The sequence below is a fragment of the Lissotriton helveticus genome, chromosome 12 (assembly GCF_964261635.1).
Source record: "Lissotriton helveticus chromosome 12, aLisHel1.1, whole genome shotgun sequence".
NCBI classification, from domain to species: Eukaryota; Metazoa; Chordata; class Amphibia; order Caudata; family Salamandridae; genus Lissotriton; species Lissotriton helveticus.
The window spans coordinates 557,584,837-557,607,449 of NC_136073.1; the positions used below are offsets into that span (position 1 = coordinate 557,584,837).

The window sequence follows — 22,613 nt, forward strand, 5'->3', positions numbered from 1 at the left end:
ATTTTGTATCAGCTCTGGGAGTAACGTTACACCTAGTCAATGGCATTCAGCTTCTGGGGGAAAGTTGGAAGCTCAGGCAAATGAGCTTCTAGAGGATTTAAGCAGGCTAAAGGTCACTTTTTAAAAGTACCTTTTACAAAATATTTGTTTCAAATCGGACTTTGCCAATGAATTGGATTTGTAAGAAGTATTTTTAAAATTCCAAAAAGAAACTCTTTACCTGGTCCTTAGGTGGAGATAATAATATTTCATTTTAACAGTAACTCCCAATTCTTTCCTATGGAACAGCTAACACTGCTACAGTGAAAATAGCTTTTTAGGCCTTCTCACTGTAAGGACGTGTTTTATGTTATGCTTTTACGTGTCATACTCTTAAATACCATGCACCATGCCTTATAGGCACTTAAGGCTAACTTAGGGATGACTGACATATAAATATTTCAAGGGTAGGTTTAGGGCTGTCAAAAAGGTTTGTGGCAGGCCTGCAGTCATGTTTTGTATTGTCGCTTTTGTCGTGGCATAATATCTGCTGCAGTCTACTTTTGATATTCAACTTAAAGGCTTTGGGTACACTTTGTATCATATACTAGGGACTTATACGTAAGTTAAATGGGCCAATCAGGAGCATTGTCAAATTTGACATGTTTAGGAGTGAGAACACATGCACTAGGGCCGGGTTAGCAGGGTCCCAGTGCACCGAGACAAAAACCTAGCAACATCATTTAAAGAACAAGCGCGCGCACCTCGCGCTGAATTGTAAAAAAAAAATAGTTTGACGAGGAGAGGAGGAGGCAGCAGGGGGAGTGGAGAGAGGAGGGGGCCTGCACCTGTTTCCCTTGCAGGAGCGAGCAGGAACCAAACGTCAAACGTGCACGCATTGCCATTCAAAGCAATGCAATGTGTGCACGTTTTTGCCTGCAAAGCTGAATCGATTTCAAAAGGTCTAATCCTATGCAGCGCATGCGCGATGTCTAGGTGAGACCTAAAAAGGGGGGTGATTGTGCCAAAAAGAGGCATTTTCTTATAGTTTATTTGTAAGGACCAAGAAAGTTATATTTTAAACAGTTGGTGGAAATTAGTATAAATGAGAACATCTTTGAGTTGGGTGGCTCAAACCATTAATTTCATTATAAAGACGCTAAGGGGGAGACTGTGCAAAGATGCGCATTCGGAAGGAAGGTAACTAAATTAGAATCAAGCTCCAACCCACTTCCCTTTACAGGGAACTCAACGTCTAACAAATCCGGCTCTTTTGCCCAGTTATATTGCAGTTTGAGCACCAAAATCAATTCCAATTCAATTGGAAATCTGCACAGAGGCAACTTGGGTTGCAGGCTAAGCCTGGGAACATTCAGGAGTGTACTTCACCACACAAATCCAGGGGTGGAAACAAGGGATAGGCTGTTCACCATGGTACTTGGCTATTTGGATTATATTCCTGAGTACCATATTTTACAAACTCTGTGCTTTTTGGAAAATCCTTTTATTTCTCTGTGTTTCAATTCCCTTCAGTTATGATTTTTGAAAGAGTTAGGAGGGCTTTTTCCAGAAACATTTCAGCATCAGGACAAGGGCCTGAAGAAGCTCATCATGATAATCTTCTACAACAAGCTTCAGTAGACGTATTGTGTTTAGAGGCACTACTTCAAATATGACCAGATTTGGAGCTTTGATGCTTTTATTTTGTATTCTTTAATTAGAAAATGTAAACTGGTGAGGTTGTTTCCTTCTTTGACAATTACTGTACCTGGTGTTGGTCAAAAAGATCCTTCCTTTTGGGTCGTGCGATCCACTATATGTTAAAATTGTAAGTGCTCAGACACCTATAGTCCCACTTCATAAACACAGAGTCCCAGATCTACTTATATTTTGTGCTGGGTTTGCATGACAAAAGTGAGGCAAACTCAGCACAGAGTGTTATGACATTTCCTTTCCAATGCAAATCATGATTTGCACTGGACGTTGCCTACAGTAATGCAGAGTAGCGTATAGCACTACTTTGCGTCAATGGGGCATACCATGGTGGTACATGGGAATTCCATTGCAACTACCCATGGGTCTTGATGCAAATCCCTAAGTACAAACATTTATAGACATGGATTTCCACCAAAACGTATGCTTGCTTGACAGATTCAAATTAGTGGAGCAACTTTTTATCACCCCAACATTTTTCCAATATTGCTTGTGTGTTGCAGGGTACAGCGCACGTACAAAGTAGTAAAAGTATAACATTTCTTTTAGTGGAAGACTCCACTTCCAGTACAAAGCCTACACGTGACAGAACGCAAACACCTTTGCACTGCGGTACAAAGGTGTGTGGGTTGGCGGATGGCAACCTGAAGAGTGCCAGTGCTGGGGAGAGGAAAACAGTGCTATATTTTATTGGATACGGCGCTGTCTTCCTCTACCAATTTGATGCAACCCATCACAGCAACTTTGGTTGTTGTGCAGCTTTTCTCCAAAACTTAGCAAATCCTCATGGGTATGTTCGAGCTGGTGTACATGTCCGGCTGAGCAGGGACTGCAGGTGACATTTCTGCGGGCGAAGCTGAACTGCTGTTGGAAGGAGCGATGGGGAAGCCAGAGCAGATTACCGCGCCCCTCCCCCTCTCACCAGTCCTGCTGAATATTTCCCAGCCATGGCATTGATTCCTTCGCAGCCTGGCAGACGCACTTGCATTCCTGTTGCGCGGTCGTGTCTGGCTGAGGGCAGCGCGCCTGGACCCATGCGCACGGCAGGGTGTTCCTTCTCTCCAGGGACGGCTCCGGGGGGTTTGTACCTGCTTCACCGCTCCCGTGACCAGGCACCTGGGCGGATTCCTGGAAGGAACGGACTGCGTGTCGTGGTTTTCAGAGGGTTTTTCCTTCTCTAGCTGACTGAGACTCCCCCTCTGCGCATGCAGCTGTGCTGCCCTGCCAGGTGGGATGCGCGGCCCGCGGGCGTCCGAGGTTCTGGTGAGTAAGGATCCGACCTCACTTCAGCACACACTGTGGAGATGCTTTGCTGCTCACGAGCGCCAGCTTTTAAGGTAAACCTGTATAATGCAACATTGTTTTCAACCTGCCACAATGTCTTCCTGCGTCCTGCCGCTTCTTTCAAACCTCTTTATTTGCTGGTGTGTGTGGTGTTGCAGGAGCATTTCTGGCCAAAAGCTAACCAAAGGAAACTGCAATTTTCCTGTGCTCCACCGTGTCTAGTGAGGTATTTGGTTCTCTCGGAGTGTTTTTTTTACTTGAAGTATTTGTGAGAGTTGTATCTGTCCTCGCAGACTGCAGGACATAGGTCTGGGTTAGGGTAGTGATGGGGAAATGCTGGAAAACGTCCCGGTAGAGGATGCACAGGCAGTGGGGTTTGAGCATTTTTCCTACTGGGGGTGCTGGGCAGTGGCTTCAGCTCACCAAAAATATTGGGCTTCTAATAATCCTGGTGCCACCGAACAACCAAATGCAGCACATCAGCAAACCGCTAGGGACATGTGTTAGTGGGAGAGAAACAGTTGTATGAGAGGTAGTCCCAGATATTTTTGCAAACATGTTGTTCAATTGTGTATTACGACACAGTATTCCTAAATTTGTGAATACATTGAATCAAATAGTATTCAAAAAAGGTTTATATAAAAAAGACTATTACTAAATCAGTGTTTTCAGCCATAGTGCACACAAGGATAAATACATTCCTTATTGGTTTGTTTTCTCACCCTAGTCCAAAACCTGCCTGCCACCAGATTCCACAATTGAAAGCTCAATATGAAACTCTTTGCACTGTGCTTACTAAAGCATCATTTGCCCCCAAGTCATCTTGCCTGTGCCCGTGTAATGCCTGATCATTCTGTGCCCCCAAAACTGGCAAGATATTTTACATAGTTTTCACCTTTTCTCCTGCCATGCTGGCTATACCCCAAGTATACAACCACTGGCATTCGCACTATCAAAAATCATGTTCTTTTAGAGATGGACAATCGAGCTTCACTTTGTATTTTGTTTAATTTATTTAAGAAGTGTAAAACTAAGTCAGAAATTGGTTTGCTCTGTGCAAATGTTTAACTAGAACATGAAACTGTATATAGACTATGTTGGGTGATCGTCGACACATGACTGCGGCAAGCTTATACTGTAACAATGGAAACACAACCTGAGACTATTGGTATATCTGTCGTTGGAAATATAATTATAAATGAATGAGATGCTAAGGTTTCAATGGTAACTATGGGACATGAGGTATTAAAGCAGATCAGAAAGTTCTATGTTTTACTTTATGGCCTAGGATGTGTGACATAACCACTGGTGGATCTCTGTGAGAAGCAGAGGTTAATGTTTCCAAATATTTACACCTCTTTTTGACATATTTAACAGAAAGGAGTCGACATAAAGCCCTGCCTACCGTCATAAGTTGAATGAACGCATTCTGATGTCTTATCTGCATTGCTTCATGTGCTAGAGAGCTTGTCACACAAAAGTGGGGTACTTGGGAGGACTGCACAGCTGATCAAATATAAATTGTCAAACTACTCCTAGCCTGGTTTGCTGTAGCAGAGCCCAGGCTGACAGGGACACGTGTACGTGTCTGATCAGTTCCGGCACTATGATTGGAACAGACAGGTATTGGCTCACATGCATTGCGTAGCCAGTGAGGATCGATTAGCTGCAATGGATCGCATAGGGTGTGTGAGTCGAAACGAGGACCCAAGCAGATGATCACCCACCCCAGACCATTCGACCATTGAGAAGTTAAAGTCCTTGGACAAGTAAAACAACTGCCTGCATATACAAGGCCTGTCAAACATACAGAACATTATTGTTTACAGCAAGAAAGACATGTCTCCTAGCACTCCAAAATCAGTCTCCCATGAGCAGTAGTTTGAAAGCTATAACTCCTATTATCTCTTTGGCAATAGGCTTAAGGATGCATGAATGATACTTTTACGCATTCATTTATGTACGTAAATCTGACTTTTTTTGCCTCTTAATACTATGGTGAAATCCGTTTGGGCTGCAAGGAGCTGGAGGGTGTGGATTTTCAAGCGGAGAGTACTTTTGCTACACATGCAGCGGGTGTTAATTCTTTTGTTGTAAAAATACAAAATATTGGCCGAAGAGTGACTGCTCAGTTTCTTAGTGCAGGCGACAGGAAAGTTCACAGTCAAATTAATAGGTGAAGAGAAAACCACAACCTGGCCTTCCTACTATACCAAGAACATAAAATGTACTCGGAGACAATAAACAACCCAGTTCTTCCATATGCAGTAAAATATCGTTTTTTATCTTGGAGCCGAGAAAATAGTGGGTTAACCATTATAATCACTGTAGATTCCAAGTGTAAAGAGAGTCGCTTGACCAATTTTTTCCCTGGAATCGCATACCCGCACGCAAAGTTAGTCCTGTTCATGTGCCGAGGTAGTACACATAGAAAATGAAATAAGTCTTAAGTAATTAGTGATGGTAGTTCGCAGGGCTAGAGGCCTTAAACACCCCACCTAGCAGGAAAAAAAATAGTCAAACTGGCAACCAAATTAGCCTTTAGGGAGGAAACTCCTTTCCGCGGGATGCAAATGATAACAGAATGCTAAGAAGAAAGAGTGGATAACAGCAATGGGAAGATGGTGGACAGAAGCCTAAAGGTGCACAGTTTCAATGACATAGTTATGCAACAACTCTAGATTCTGGGTTTTCTGTCAATAGTTAGTCCGCCCTCAGTAAAAGCGAGAGTTACCTCCTAAATGGATATCCCTTTACTCTTTTAGTGGAGATGGGTTTCAGTTTCACATCTCTTTAGGTCAGATGTCAAAAAGTTAACTTCTTGCAATCTCTTAGGGCTACCACAAGCCACTAATAAAACCACGTTTCCATTCTTGTCTTCCATTATGCATTAGCGTTAGCGAGGAGCATGTTACGCATGCAGAGCAATAGCTGCTTGCTGCTCAGGCTGAATGTGGAGGCAGGTGGTCTGTGACCTCCCACACTTAATGGAGTGCAGTTGCATGCAGAATACAGAAGACCAAGAAGGCTCTTGAGACTTCTTTTAACAGGCGGAAAGTAGGCCCGAGACCTATAATAGGTGGAATTAGCAGCATTTGCCTGTCTCACTGTTTATTCTCTCTTAAGTTTCCCAGTTCACACAAAACTCTGGCACAGGGTTCCATTATTCCTCCTGGGTGGTAATGGGAAATCCTCTGATTTCTGGATGGAGTACTAAACCTGATGAAACACCAATCGGTGTAATTTCCTGCACCATACTGTCTCAACAGTGGAGGAAATTCCACTAATGGGTCTTCAGATTCTCCATTCTCACCAAACTCTAAATCTTACATTTGGCAAATTGTTGAGTAGCAGCTCCTAGGTTGTACCGTTGGAAATATACAAATTGAATTACTAAAAATGATAACAAATATATGTCACAAAAATGTTTACAGATGAACAGCGACAACTGGATTTACAGAGAGTCGATTTCTGCCTTCTCTGCCCGACTTCACTGGAATATGACTAATATGATTGTAAATGTGCAAGACAATGAAAATGAACATCATCAATTAACTAATAAAGTGGTATTAATAAAAGCAGCTTTGAGCTGTCCAAGCTGGCCTGGACAGAGTACTTTGTCATTGGATGAGAGGTGACTCACCAGAAAGTGCACAGAGAGACGCTATTATAAGCAGGCACAGCTAGAGGGAGGATCCCGGTGCCAGCTGCTTTGGTCACAAGTGTGGAAAGGCAAGAAGAACTACAAAGAGCTCTGGTGTGGACCTGTCACTGTTCACTACAGCAAGTTTCACACATTGTGACACAGGAAACAAGCATTGGCAAATCTAATAGGTTGAACCTTTATAATGTAAGTGTCAAATTGTTGGCTTTGCCAGTGCTTGCCTGTATTGTTTAAAAAAACATAAAGCCAAAAGCATTTCAAAATGCTGGATGAAAAGCATCACATATCTTATGGTATCTCAAAACTGTACATCGAATTAAGTGTTTTCAATCTTTATAAATGGCACAGTTAATTTTCCAAACACTTTTCACTCAGGAAACTTTGAGCAGAATTTATGAAGGATAAGTACGTGTCTTGCGCTAAATGCAAACACTTGCCAAGGCCTAATTTGCTTTACACAGGATTCAGTATTATGGTCGTCTGTAGCACCCCATGGAGCAGATTTATGTGCCCCCCAGAGAAGTGTTCTTTAAGGTACTCCTTATGCCTCAGATGCCTTCTGAGCAAATGAGGCAGCTAACCCTTCCGTTATACGTGAAAGGCAGGAGATAAAACAAAAATAACTCTTAAAGTGTGTTCTTCAGTCATACTCCAGCAAAACACTCTGGGGCAGATTTACGAACCTAGTGCGCCACATTTGCGCTGCCGTTGCGTCACTTCTGTGACGCAGTTGCAGCAAAGACCATGCGCCACGTTGTGCCCTATTTACAACGTGATGAATCTAGGGAGATGCGTCATGTTGTAAAGCCCTGAGCCACATGAAACCTGCGTCAGGTTTCATGTGGGTGTTCTGGCGCAGGGGGGGGGTCGTTCCACCGCAGGAACGCCTCGGAAAAGTGTCTGAGTGAAATCTACAAGATTTCACTCAGTCACTTTTCTGACGCCGCTGCGTCAAAATCTTGCGCCTGCTTGAAGCAGGCATAAGGTGTGACGCACCATGTTGAGGATAGGCCAGGTTGGAACAGTGCTGGAGTTGCGTCGCGCCCGCGACACAACTCTAGTACTGCGCCAACCTTGCGCCGTCGAATGCGACACACATCTGTTTATCCTTGCGCCATGATGCGCCACATTGTAAATGTGGTGCATCTGTGGTGGCGCAAGGGTAAACTTGCGTCACGCATCTTTCCTGGCGCATCCCTGCTGATTTGCAGGGATGGGCTAGGAAACGTAAATCTGCCCCTCTGTTGCTCTGCTTTCACAAATACGCTGTAGGGGGCCAAACACTGCTACTGGCTAATGTGGGATCACTATTTGAGGTAGCACACAGGGATAGTGCTAAAAAATACATGCATTTTTCTGGAAACCTGAATTAAAAATGTATTCCCTACATGTGACTAGTGGAAGAATACAAGTAATCCAATCAAAAGGATTGTAAAGAGGAGGTGCTCCTGCAAGATGACAAACACAAGAGGAAGCTAAGTCCTCAAATAAATAAGTATCAAGCAAACGAGGTTGACCAGATATAGCCAACCAGTGTTAATCAGTAGCTGGATGAAAGCCCATTGTAAATTCACAAAAGTCTCTCAAACGGACAGCTTGGGAGACCTAAAAATAGAATACATTTTACCAAATAGATTCAAATCACTGGGAGCGCTCTGCTTTCAGTCCCAGGTCTTCATTTAAGAGGCTCATGCATTCTGGGAGTTGCTGCCCGAGTTCACAACACGTAAACAAATCAAATTGAAGTCCAAGGATACTATGGTAAATGCATAATGGAACGTGGTTTTATTAGTGGCTTGTGGTAGCCCTAAGAACGGGTTAACCAGGTTGGCTGTGTTGATGTCATTTGGAAGACAGAAAATATCCCCATGATGCTCTGATACCTCTAGACAATGATCCCTGTTTTCATCCCACTTGAAACAAGCAGCAGGCTTGTGAGGTCAATGTATAATTATGGCAGCACCCAATGGCCAGTCAGGGAAGAGTTAACAAATAAAAAACAGTGGTAAACTACACTTACAAGTCATTTGGTTCTTTCTGTTAGTGTATTCTTGCTTGATTTTTTTGAAGGCAGAAGGCAGCAACCTGTAAGAGGAAGGCCATGTCTTTAGGTGCAAAGATCTGTGACAGAAAGGGTATTGCAATGAAATGAATAATCTGAAAATACTGAAGAGAAATAATAAAAATAGGAAACCGATATTACACACTCCAAAATTATTAAGTCGATATTAACGTGAAAGTGAATTATACTCTCAATTTAGTCATATTGAACTATTGGAAACATATTTAAACATTCACCAAAAGATAGTGATAATATACTCACGGTTGATATTCAGAGGATGGAAAACATGGCTATGTCAGAACAGAAAATTTTGACATTTCCATTTCAGCAGGAAATGTTAATCAAGCTGCGCTCCTTCGATTTTAACCTGATTTGTAAGTGCTTCCATATGAGGCAGCAAAAATGCAGAGCTCGAGTAGGGGTACCACGCGGATGGACGGCGCCCCACCCTCACTTAATTTACCGGGAGCTCGATAACCGGAGCAAATGGAGCCACACATTCACTGTTTGGCCTCTCTAGGGCGAGATCGGCGCTCATTCAGAACGCTGCTCACGCGCTGGCTTCTCTGATGCAATCGCATCTAAGGGGTGAGCGAGACGAGCCAATGAGTCTGATGGTGCAAGCCACCTTTCGTGACGTCACTTCCTGCCGTGACGTCAGCATCCCCTCTTCTTTTTTTAGGACTTGTGCCCTGCAAAAATGTATCGCTCAAACACAGAGACATATTTGGTGCAGTCAATTTTTGTATATGACTGCAGTTGACGTTTTTTCATCTGGGTTTTCCTTGACTTGCAAATAAAAGTAAGGGGCTCTTTGGTGGTGCGAATATTACCCCTTTCTCTGACTTTCTTTAGTAACATTCACAGCAGAAAATTCTCAAAAATCAGAAAAACCGACTTGAAAACAGAAAAATGTAATTCTGCAAAGAATGCATTCAATTATTTTATTTTTACAAATCTAATGTTGAGTTTTCCTTAAATGTTAAGTGTAGTGTAGTGTTAAATGTTGTATGTTAAATGTTGATTGTTGACTGTTAAATGTTGAGTTTTGGGGGTCAATTGTTGATGTTCAATTGAGAACTGTAGGCATCACTTACTTGACCGTGGTGAAGGCCCCTGGCTGTAATGTTTATGTTTATGTTTGTTACTATCAGGGGGGTGTTTGGGTTGTTACACACCCATAATAAATGTATTTTATGATAAATATGTGGGTATAGGTGCTTTCAGTCGGGTATCGTGAGATGTCAGCCGAATTTCGCCAATACCTTTTACATAAACACAGACAAAAATGCACACACACTCCCCCTCTCTCTGGTTTGACAGTCCTCAAAAATATTGGCTATTTCACAAACCATTGTGTTTTCACTCTTATTACTCCTGCCAATCCACGTTCCTCTCCCTTTCCACTGCCCCATAGGCTTCTCAAATGCACCCTGCTTGTCGTATAATGTATTGAATCATTATATGCCAGCCTGATAGTTGGATAATCTAAAGCTCACTCGCTCCAATCTTACTGACCAAGCTACACCCCTGGTTACTATATTTTGAGCTGGTGCTCCTGGGTCTGGTCTAGGGCTTTTCAGATGTTCTGCATTCGAGCTAAGGCCTTTCTGTATCTGGAAGTGGGAAAGCTAAACACATTTTAGGCGCCTGCAGTAAATGATCATTGATGCCAGTGGTCCTTATTTGGTAATCCATTGAGTTATTTAAATATGATGCTTTCCCAATCAATATTATTTCAATTGAGGAAACTGAGCCAGTGTCACATGTCCCAAAATCTTAAGTGTGAACAAAGTCCTGTTAGGTGGGAAACAATTTGGAAAAGGGGACAGAAGCATGTAAGATTGTCTATAGAGTATTGTACTTGATGGGGTGGTAAAGTATCGGTAATACTCCTCAAGTAATGTATACAGCAGTCCTGAGACCAGATCCACATCATTGTACTGCGTAATCCCAATGATTCATATACCAGTGGCACATACCAGTGAATGCAGTACTGCACAATAATGTAACTTTCAGAACTACGGAGAGCTATCTGGTTTAAACAAACAAAATAACAACCCTAGGAGGACCTCCTGAAGACTAAATAAAAAAGTTTGAATTAATGGTTAGTAAAAACTTGAATTTCTATCCTATTCTCTTTCTATTTTCCTGTGAATCATGTCTGTAGTAGATCAAATGTTTATTACCTAGTGCAGAGAATGCTGCATCAGGGCAAATGGGGAAAGCCATCCATTAGCGGTGCACTTTGAATGCTGACGGAAGTGATAGAACGCTGCTCAAGTTATAAAATACCTTCTGCCACTTAACGATACTGTGGGAGCTAATGGGATCCATACTGTAACAGCCTTCCAGGAACCCTGGTAACCTTTCTTAGGTAGCAAAGAAACCACCGTAAAAAAGAAACCTTTTATTAGGATCTCGAAAAGAAATGCTGGACCGAGGTTGCATCAAAGTCTATATATTCAACAAGAATTATTCCAGTGCTTGTAACAAAAGCAGGATGCAGCATGGAATGTGGATAGTGAGACACAGCAGTTGCATTCGAGTACTGTGGGTAGACAATGTAGCCTTACCTCTGGGTGCCAAGCTGAAGGATGCTATGGTGACAGACTTCTCCGTCCCCTTGTTCTGTGTTGGTGCTCCACCATCATTCGCGGCTGAGTGAAGGCGTTTTAATGGTCCTTAGCTGGGAGCACAGGAGTGATCCTGTGCTGACCCCCCACCAGTCCAGCTTTTTCTCACAGGGTCCCAATGCTCAGGTGTGCCCAGGGATAGACATGCTGACAGGGCTGCATCCAGGGAAGCCATAAACTTCACCTGAACAGAAATCAGGTAAAGATGCCGCCTGTGTGCTATCTGGGGCCATATAACAGAAGGTGCCCCAGGGGGGACAAAGGGGTGTTTGCGCCCGCTTTGCGTGCCCCGGTGCACTTTGGTATTACAGATGGGGCCACAGACGCTTGTGCAGCCCCTTCTGTAATACCAATAGCGCTGGTGCACATAAAGCACAAGCGCTATCTTCAGGGGGCTGTCCCTCATTTGCATGGGGGTGTGCCCCATGCAAACCAGGGAATGCCTTTGCCTCTGCACCCGTGCTGTATTACAGACGCGGGCGCAGAGGCAAAGAATCTCTCAGGAGGTGCACTGTCAGTGGGCCCACTGGGAGCAGCCCTCTGAAGGGGGCAAAGGGGGTCCTATGGATCTCTATTCTCCCTTCAAAGTGCAGGCAGGTTGTCGCCTGCATTGTGAAAACACGGAGCAGCATTAAAGCAGCTGCTCCATTTTTCACATGAATATGCTGCCCCCAGGGCAGCGCAAGTTTGTGGCTTCCTGGGGGGCAGCGCATTCCATGTAAGATGGCATACTTTCCCTGTTTATGGCCAGCGCATCTGTTTTAAGGTGCACCGGGCGCAAAGAGGGAAAGTGCACCCTTTACATAATAGGGCCCTTAGTGCGATCCCAGTTACATGTTGCTGCCCCCACCTCCTTGTCACATTTGTGTGTGTACTGGTAGCAGTGCATTGTGAAAGCACTCTCATCAGTGGGGTAGAAGTGCATTGCTAGATACAAAGAGAATACAGAACCAGACAATCAGAGGGCTTCATGACCTCATCAGAGTATCAAGTGCTATACAAATGCTACAAACAATACTGGTTGGAACACATCTGTCTTATAGGTTCTCTGTGAATGTCTAACACTGGGAGAGCTGTGCGTGTTGCAAGTGAGAATAGAAGCTCTGAGAGCTCTTTGAATGACAATGTGCATCTATCTAAAATTACCTTAATATGAACCTATCGTTCACCACCGTCTTTCCTGGAAAGAAAGTTATTGGTATCCGGTTTTTCTATTTGTCTACTAAAGTTGCTTTATGTTTCATGATAAGGGGTGCATAGTTACTCCAAGTTTGGTGGACTGTACAGCAAGGTGACATCGTCTTCACAGAGAGGCGCTTTATAAAAGCATAAAAATAATTAAGCAATATATTATGCTGCAAGATAAAAAGAAATGTGGGAATTTGTGAATGTATTTTATAGATTTGAGTAGTAAAGTGAAAATGGTTTGGAGAGTCCAACTATAAATGTATACAATAAATAAGGGAATCTTCCCACTCATGAAATAAACTGGGACACAATTTAAGTTTTGCCTGTTACATTTATTTGTTGTAAAGAACCGTGGAATAGGAAGTCGCCTACACATGGGACGAAATGTTTAAAAGCTGCAATATATGGGTTTATCTGTTGATTAATGCAATCTACGATTACATCACTATTGGATCAGGTGAATTATTATTGCAAGAAATGTGGATCTCCAAGCTTCAGATTTATTACAATGGTTATCCTCCTTAAATTGTAGTATTTATTTAGTGTCTTACCCTTTCTACTTTTGAGTAGGTGTTACCATTGAAGATTCCTCTTATGAGCTCTTTAGGAGAACTCAGTTAGGTTTCGGCTTTTTGTGACTTAAAAAGTACCACACAGCCTTTATTCTGCTTGCATCTTCTCGTTGGCAGTAACCTCAAAATAATAGATTAGAACAAAAAGATGTATAGATTCTAGTCCTTTAAGTGACATCTTTTCTATTAAAAAAAAAAACGACCTAGGTTTGGTGGAGTCTCTGGTGATGATGATTTATGGTCAAGATCTGAAAAGAGGATCCTAAGAGAAGGCTGGTAACTGGCATCCTCGTGATCTGATCCCGCTTGGAAACTTCTGAACCAAGTGTTACTTTGGAATTGTGAGCAACTGTGGATGGGAACAAATATAATAGATTTAGAACATTTAAACATGCAATATAAGCTTTCTTACAAGTATATGGTGATGCAAGTTACTTTCAGATATTTTACTATGCATCCCACTGCGGAACTGCATAGTAGCTGAAAATCTGCGTCCAGCATCTGTCATCTATAAATTGCTCCTGGGCAAGTACAGTGATGGGGTAGTTTCATTTAATTGGAGCAGGGAATTAAGCTTACCTCTTCAAGGTTGTGTGCCTTATAGAATCTAGATCGTAACCTATGCCCCTGGTGCACCAAAGAATGTTGTACCGATTTTACTGGACTTCGGCCTCTGTGGTCAGTGTGGCATTCAGTGACTCCAACCTACGCTATGTTAGGAATATCATCATTTCCACAAAACGTTGAATCCTGTGCAGAAAGATTTTGAAGAAATTAGTTTGATTCTTTCTTCTAAGTTATCCAGAACACAAGTGGCAATGTTGCAGTCTAGCTACAGGCCGCATTGAAAACAACACTTCAGCATATAGTTAGAGTGGGCTTGGGACCTAGGTCTGGAGTGCCTTTCAGCAGCTGAAGGGTGTGGTTTAAATGCAGATAATCCGCAGAGTTACTGCGGATCATGTAATTCCCGTTACCAACCTCATTTGAATTACAGGGGCACACAGAATGAGGCTCCAACTGTTTAACAAAGTTTGTTTTGAATTCCAATAATCAGTTTTAAAGTACACTTTAAAAAACAAACTTCTTCTGCACATGATATTAGTGCATTCACTCAAATGTTGAAAGTGAATAAACCAGTTAAGTCACCCCCCGAATGCAGTCTAAAACTACTGGTGCAGGCCTTCAGTTGCAGCCTTCCCAACAGACGATTGACTAGTCAGTTGCACAGTAAAACAAGTCGCAAGAGAGCAAGGGTGATGCAGCGCTGGCTCCTTCATGTGCTCATGACATCACTGACTTTGGGCAGTGCTTAACTTGTAAATGAATGAGTGCTGGTGCCCAAAGCTCTGCTCTGAAATATGTAGCAGGTGCAATTAAATGCGGACGCTGCTAGTTCCAAGGCTGTGTAGTCTTGAATCCACCTCATGCCTCATTAACGCCTTAACTGCTTCGAACGTTCCGCGCCAGTGCAGAACGTTCTAATAAATGGGCGAGGCTGCGTCGGCCAACGGACATGTGCAGCACTACCGAGGTAGTGCTCACGACTGCCGTTGGCCGACACCCGCAGCGAACGGGTTAATCCACTACGGGCACTCCCTGCCCCTTTATCTCACTCTTGCAGGCTACCCTGTTTTCCCTTTGTGAAGTTTTTTCCATCCTTCTCTTCCTCCATCTTTCCACTTTTTTTTATTTTTCCATGTCTTGCCCTTGGTAAGTGCCAGTCCACAAACATAAGTGCCACTGCCCCCCACCAACAACCACAGTGGCAAATTAAGCCCTGACGTTGGGTCAGTGGATTATATTACTTCTTGTCCTTGCCTTCCTTAGGCACACTAGCTTGTGGTTTCGGCACATATAAATTGTTTGAGGGCTCTGCAGCCAGTAATGCTGGAGTCTGTTTAATAACCTGATTTAGAGTTTGGCGGTCAGGTGCTTCATCACAAACATAATGTACATCTGTCTGCCTTCGTACAAGTGCATTATATCCTAATGCACTTGTAAGAAAGGGGACGGGATATCAGTCATGTTTTTGAGACAAACTCTAAATCAGGCCCTAAGCTTTGAGTGTAAATATGTTGGGGCATAGGTTACTATATATTAATGATACCAATAATGTTGTTTTTAGGTTCTCAATCTCCCTTTCACTGGCATCCCTAGTACTCCAGAACTCTCTAGCTGTCCAATACACTTCACCACACTCACAACCAGTTTTTTAGTTGTGTACACCGCACTGCTTGTCAGGAAATTTCAGACGCGCACCCACCACTCTCATAGACTAAGATACACCCCTGGTAGAAGTCACACTCTGCCTCTCCACCTCTCTGGGCCGCGGGCTGTGGCTGCCGCAGCTGAGCTGATCCTCTCCCTGGAAAGGACGTGGAGCAGGGAATCAGGAGATACTCTCCACATGGATTGGATGAGCCAATGATCGAAGGGACAGCTTCTCTCTGCCCATTGCTATTTAACTGGGGCCTCAGACCTGGCAAACTAGGGGCAGGCGTATGGAACTGGGTGAAAGACGTCCTACTGGAGTACATTTTGGAGAAACCCAATATTAAGGAACTACAGAGGCTTCTGCTATTGACATAGAATGTGAATAATTTGAAGAACAAAATTTCTGGGAGTTGTTAGACGAGGGAAGGGAAGAGAGGATGAGGTATTTGGCATCGTGCAGAGATTGCAGATTTCTTTGTGTAAGGGTGGCCTCTGTGACTTTGTGTCGTATATTTTGACAGCTAAGAGTGATCCCTAGGTATATCTAGGACAACAATTTACTACAGTAGAGTATAAATTGTGCCCTGAACATGCGTGATAAGGTATGGTGAAATATAGGAAGACGTTTAAGAATATACTTTAATATCCCGCATTGATTTTCCCCGCAGGGAATCACAACCCGGTCGTCACAACGACCCCGTTGTGATTCCGCATACCATTACTCCGCAAGTCAGAACAACGACTTGCGGAGGGGGGGCGCTGGAAGTTGGAATAGTATCATTTACTATTCCAACTCCAGTCAGTACGGACACTAGGGAAGGTGTTGGATTTTAAATCCAACACCTCCCCCCACCCCGCAAGTCATTGTTCAGACTTGCAGAGTAATGGTATGCGGAATCAGAACGGGGTCGTTGTAACGACCGCGTTGTGATTCCCTGCGGGGAAAATGATTTGTGATAAACGCTGTTTACCTTTAACTATAATTGTTTATACCATTCTCGACCACACCATTCTAGGTACAGCAGTGGGTACCAACATTGCCTCATTAAAACATTGCACGTGGCTGCTATATGACTTCTTTTGTGTACAGATGCTTTAAAATTAATTGGAGTTGTCAATGTATTTATTTCGAATGATTATTAGACTGAAGAATGTGTGTAATAAAATATTACTTCCTATTCAGGGCACCTACATTGCACCAGCGCCAGGCATTTTCACACAGGTACATTGTAATTTTGCCCCCGTCTTGGATCAACTTTTGCACCAACCGACTTGTTCAAAATTATATTTTTTCATTTATCAGTTGTGACAAATGGACGTGTTTTAGACTGATCATTGATGCAAATATCACTTCAAATTTGCAGACAACCCGTTCAGAGTTGCCTGTCACTGGTGCAATGTGAGCAATCTGCCATATCAACTTTATTCGATGATCGTTGAAGCTCTCGACGGTATGTATCAAACCTTCTAATAATCCTTGTGCTCTGACCTCATTTGTTTATGTTTAGCGTTAGCCAAGACATTTTGATTTTAATACATTACATACATAATATACTTGTAGGAGCGTTGAGCCAGCTCTTTTCAACCATTGGTTTGTCAGTTTGTCATTCACATCTTGGTTCAACCCACTACAGTATACAGCCTAGGACACAGGGTCAGCCCACTTCAGCCTTTGGCTTACCTCTCTGCGAATGACAGCAATCTGCTCCTGCATAATGCGCACATACACGCAAAAGTAGTTCCCTCTCACAGTTTTACAAATATATACCCAAGCATTGACAAAGCTAAAAAGTGGCAGCCAAGACAAGAACGTTTGGCTTGGCCAATGCTTGTCATTGCTTTGCATGATGGTGATCTAACCCACAAAATGGATCCCAAACATACCTTTTGCAAAATAGTTTATCAAAATGTTTGAATTATTGAAAGAAAACTACTGTACGCATTGTAACAAAAATGTTCTTAAGTACACCCAAACTTAAATTGCTTAAAACCATAAATGAAACCCAAAAAGAAGATAAGTGGTGCATGTATTTGTGTAAGGTGGGGGCGTGGTAACGAGAATTATTTAATAATAAAATGTTACTAGGTATTGCTTTATCTGGCATAAGATTTAAATCAATATTTGAGAGTTATTAAGCTTCAGGCGTATTTTAGAATTATCAGGCAGGCCACAAGCCCACTGGGACGCTGGAGACAACATTTTTGCTGCCCCAGTCTGAGCCAGTCTGCCAGATCTAGAAATTGTCGCTGGTGCAGTGGGAGTTTTCACCCAAACTGCTAAAGGTAATTGCATCAGAAGTCCTTTTAGCGAAACTCTAATACCGGTACTGTTTTGGGGGACATATTTGCTTTATTCCTATTAGTGACCAACATGGCTTGCAAGTGGTCAATAACAGGAAAATTGAGTGTCAGAAGGCCTCCCCTAAATATTTTCAGGAGGTTTCACATTACAGCCTTACTGTAAATGAGGTAATCACCTTTTATGAACCACAATTCGCTCAGTACAGGAGTCCGTTGTTTTGGTTATCATAAGAGTCAACAAGTCATGTTTGAGCAGAGATAGATGGATATAGATACATCAAAAGTAAATTTACCTTCCATGTTTTCCGTTCAAACCATGTAAATACTCTTGTCACTAGGTTTGGCATCTTGTTGCATGTCATTGGACACCACATTTCCACTCCTGGGGATTCATTTAGCAACCAATGTTTCATTGGAGCTGTCGTCTTTGTTTCGTAGAGCCAACTGGACTAATGCATCTAAAAACTGTGATTTGTAGCAAAAATACACAAAGCTTGACACATGGTGTGGTGGTGAAAAGGACGGAGGAGGCTACTATATTTATTGCATGTAGAAACCTGACTCTCACATCCCACGTTTTACATACTGCACGCAACTAAACGAAGTGCAATGCAGCATACACATACCTGGCTTCTGACTGACTCACTATTCTTTCCCCGCTAGGCTTTTAGCTACAGGGCTGATTTCAGAGCAGGAAGGGCTGACATGATCCAGTCATTCATCCCAAGGTCCCATTCTAGTCATAGCCGCCTGCAGCGTAGGACTAGTTTCATTATTTTTACCAGGGATGATTTGAGTATTTAGACTGACCCTGTGCACACATCAAGGAATAGGCCAATTTTCTAACAGCTTGGAACGCTCTGATTCAAGAACTTTGAAATGGTATACTCACCCGTAGCACTAAATATTACTTTAACCTCTCTTCTCATTGTTCATTTCGATAAATGTCAACTGTTCTTCTTTTTCATTTTATTGATCTCCTGTTTTCATTAGATCTCTTCTACTAGATAGCATGCACTGTTTATTGTAAGACATATGGTTTGCTTACAGCGAACTTTCAGTCTGCCCAATACTTACCATTGGTTAACTTTCTTGTCAGTCTCATTTGCTTGCTTCTTATTCGTTAGTTTGTTTGGGTTTTACTTTCTCTTCTTTGTGTGTCCCTCCCCTGGAGCATGGACCCATTAATTGTGTCTTTTCACTGCTCATTTTTCAGACTCTACTTTTTTCTTACTTTGTAAGCCCTTCACAAGAGTGCATGTGTTGTCCACCTGTCTCCTTGATGTCGTTCTCCCCCTCTGCTGTATTCATCTTGCTGTTTCTCCGTCCTTGAGTTTCTCCCTGCCCCCTCCGTGATGAACTTGCCTGTGTGTGCTTCTCGCCCTGCACTGTACTAATTTGTCACCGGTGTGCTTCTCCCCCCCTGCTCCACATTACTGTCTCTTCAGTTTGTGTTCCCCCTCCTCTCTCCAACTTGGATCAGTAAACAAAAAAAAAGATAAAAAGGGGGCCTGTGTCATTTTATAGGTGCATGCTTGTTGTCATAGACTTTTTCTTCACTTTTTTAGCCATACTGTATAGAATAGGGGCTGCTGTACCCCATGGCTTTAACAACCAATGGTGCGATGGCTTTGCCAATGCTTATTTTCAAATTCTACAGCACAGGTCTGTGGTTCTTGTGGTCTGGTAGCATCATTGCTCATTGATCTACTCAGTTAAATTCATTACTGGTTGTGGATTATGCTGTTAATGGGTTTAATTGAATTTTTACCTCCAGGAAGAACTTATAATCTTATCCAATGCTCACTGTTGCTCCAGCAGGATACCTCGGTCGTGCCTGTTCTTTGTGATGTGCACTGGAAAGTGCCTTGGTTGGTGCTGCCCACACAGAGCCGACACAGAACACATTTCACATAAAATAGCCTTGCTGCTGCAAAATATAAATGAATAGATCCTGCAAACAATCATTTTCTTGTGAAAGAGGCAGTCTGCATCTATGAGTATATACATCAGCTTTCATTGCCCTACTAGGGAAGACCTTGAGAACACAATCAAAATCTGTATCGGGTTGCCTGTATATGTGAAATGGAGATATTGAAGCATTACAATCTTTGTTTGAGAAGTACATTTGCCCACTAGCTCTCCTAGAAGGTTATTGTCTTGTGTAATATTTCAACTTCAGTGTTCTTATCTCTGCCGTTTTGGCATTGATTCAGGCACCCTCATTCTTTGTGCAATGGTTGGCCAAGGCTATTTTCTGTTCAAAAGTTGCTTAAACTAGGAATATTCATTGATGCCCAATGAAATCATGATGGCTAAGCATGATTGGTCAATGAGCATAAACACAGAGCTATAATTTAGCTGTGGGTGTAGCAGGTCTGCCTTTTATGTACTTGGATGTACAGGTGATTCCCTTTGTGTTACTCCACATTGCTGTACCTGTGGTAGAACCATGTCTTCTTGCTTAGGGCTCAGAACTTTCTTTTGTGTCAATGCAGAAGTAGAGTTTCTTGCTGCCGGTCTCTCTTTTTCTTTTTGTCCTCATTTGCCCTCTTCTCACCCCTGATTTCGCGATACCGCCCTGGGGCTACTCATCTCATATGAAAGGGTTTCTTAGCTCTTAGGAGGAAGTGTACCACCTTAACCGGTCTTCCTCGAGACTTATACCCACCGAGATTTAAGAAGGCTTAATCATAGGACTTCGCACACCTTTACCCTAATTTCACCCCCCTTCATCCATAAATAACAAAAAAAGGAGTCCAAAATCTATATCTTTTCTTTTGCCGATCCACAATATCCAGCTTAGCGATAGCCCTCAGTGCTCTTAACCATTTTAGTTCTGTCGGAGGGCCCGCTGACACCCAGTTTCTGCATATCTCCCTCCGGGCCAGCAGTATAGCATAAAAGAGAAATTTTGCTTTATCATCCAAGCCCTTTCCTTGTAAATCTAATCTTCCCAACATAACAAGTTCGGGGCTTACCTCAATCTGCTGGCCCAGTACCGCTGACAGACATGTACTTACAGCTTCCCAGAAGATCTTTATCGCCGGGCACGTGACAAACATGTGTATATCATCTTCATTAAAGCTGTTACATTTGGGACACGCCACCATTCCGCCAGCCTTGAACTGAGAGAGATTTCTGGGGGACCAATATGCCCTGTGGAGGGTGAACAAGTGATTTTTCCTTAGGTTTGCAGGTTTAACCACTTTATATAAAGTAAACATAGTTACTTGCCATTGGTCTTCTGACGAGATCCTCGGCAAGCACTCTTCCCACAAAGTCTCCGGCAATGTAAATGGTCCATCCTCCAACTCCACAATTGACCAATACCACAACGCAACTTCTTTTTTTATTAGTCCTTCCGTCCCCAGCTTCTCTTCAAAAACATTGTGCTGACCGATTAGATTAACCTGGCCGGTCGCCCAACTTTGGATCTGTAGATATTTAAATCTTGAGAATTTGTGACCCCTGTTCACAATATGCCCACGGTGCTAAGCCCCCCTCTATAAACAATTCTCCCCACCTCTGGGGTCCATCTGTTTTCAGTGTCTTTGCCAACACATCTTTAGACCAGAGAGGAGCACCTGGCATGTCCCAAATTGGTGCCATATAGCTAAAATATGGTAGTTTTGTTGCCCTTCGGATTTTAAACCAAACCATCGCTAGATCCTTCAGTACTTTTAATCTAATTGTTTTGAAAAACTTTGGATCGGCAAATTTATACATACATCCATGTTGCTTCACGTTTTCCATATTAAGCAACACACTCAACTATTTCCCTATATCTGAACTCCCCGGAGTGGCCAGCAGCATCCTACAGTTCTTCATCAGGAATACCCATGAGTAAATCTGGAAGTCCGGGGCCGCCAGCCCTCTCTTCAAAAGTTTTCTCCTAATCTTTTTCCATGATAGGTGGGACCCTTTTGACACCCAGATAAAAGACCCTATCTCGCTCTGTAACCTTACAAACCATTCCTTCTCAAATAAAAGGGGTAGTGAGTCAAACAAAAAAGTTATCTTGGGTAAAATCATCATTTTCACCAAGTTGACTCGACCGAATATTGTTAGTGGGAGGTGTGCCCACCCCCTCAAAGCAGAAGAGACCTCTTTCCTAACCTTAATAAAGTTGGCTTTAGTAAGCTGCCTTATGTCATGAGTTAATTTCACCCCCAAATAGTGTATCTCCGATTTGCAGTCTATGCCCTCAGCTGTTAAATTACATGACATAACCTCTGTCTTCTCTGCGTTTATGAGATACCCAGACACTTTCCCAAACTCCTTAGTTATTTCTTCTAAACATCCCAACGACTGCTGTAGATTGGAGGTGAGAATAACTATGTCGTCGGCATATAGCCCGATCTTCCGTGCCCAACCCTGGAATTCGAAAGGGGGGATCCTCTCTGCCTCCCTAATCCTGCAGGCTAAGGGTTCAATGTAGAGATCGAACAAGAGGGGAGAGAGGGGGCACCCTTGTCTCATTCCTCTCATTACTTTTATTGGCTGAGTTAATGACCCGTTCGCTAATACCCTGGATGTAGGAGATTGATATATTAATGCCAAGGTTGAACTAAAATATGTTCCCAGATTGAGATGGTTTATCAAGGCCTTTAAGTATATCCAATTCACGCGATCAAATGCCTTGGCGGCATCCAACGCAATGACCGCCAGGGGAAGGTTATGAGTGGAGGCAACATCTATACTTCCTCTCAGAGAGAAAGTTAGCTCCTTCAAATACCTGCCTTTAATAAAGCCCTTCTGATCTTCATGTATTATGTGGGCGACAACTTTCCCAAGCCTATCCGCCATAATCTTCGCAAAGAGCTTATAATCACAATTTAAAAGAGATATCGGCCTATATGATTCCATATACTTTGGGGGTTTCCCAAGTTTCGGCAATACTATAATGTTCGCCTCATTCCACGATAATGGAAGAGCTGCCGGTCTCATTCTTTACTCACCCTTTTACCTTGCCCTCTTCCACAATTTTTTTTAGA

The 22,613-nt window shown here is 42.9% G+C and overlaps 1 protein-coding gene across 3 annotated transcripts in view; it reads left to right on the forward strand.

The window, feature by feature from the left end:
• The window catches only part of SMPD3 (sphingomyelin phosphodiesterase 3), a 1,033,773-nt gene that overhangs the window by 570,636 nt on the left and 440,524 nt on the right, over positions 1 to 22,613 (forward strand). Inside the window, exons 1-2 of one of the 3 annotated variants that reach the window (XM_078669786.1) lie at positions 2,334 to 3,029; positions 16,680 to 16,766. The exons of 1 other annotated variant lie outside the window; for it this stretch is intronic. The gene's annotated coding sequence lies outside the window, so the exon portion shown is untranslated. Of the gene's footprint in view, positions 1 to 2,333; positions 3,030 to 16,679; positions 16,767 to 22,613 lie in introns of those variants that run through there. One more of the 3 variants, XM_078669785.1, reaches the window with a different exon arrangement.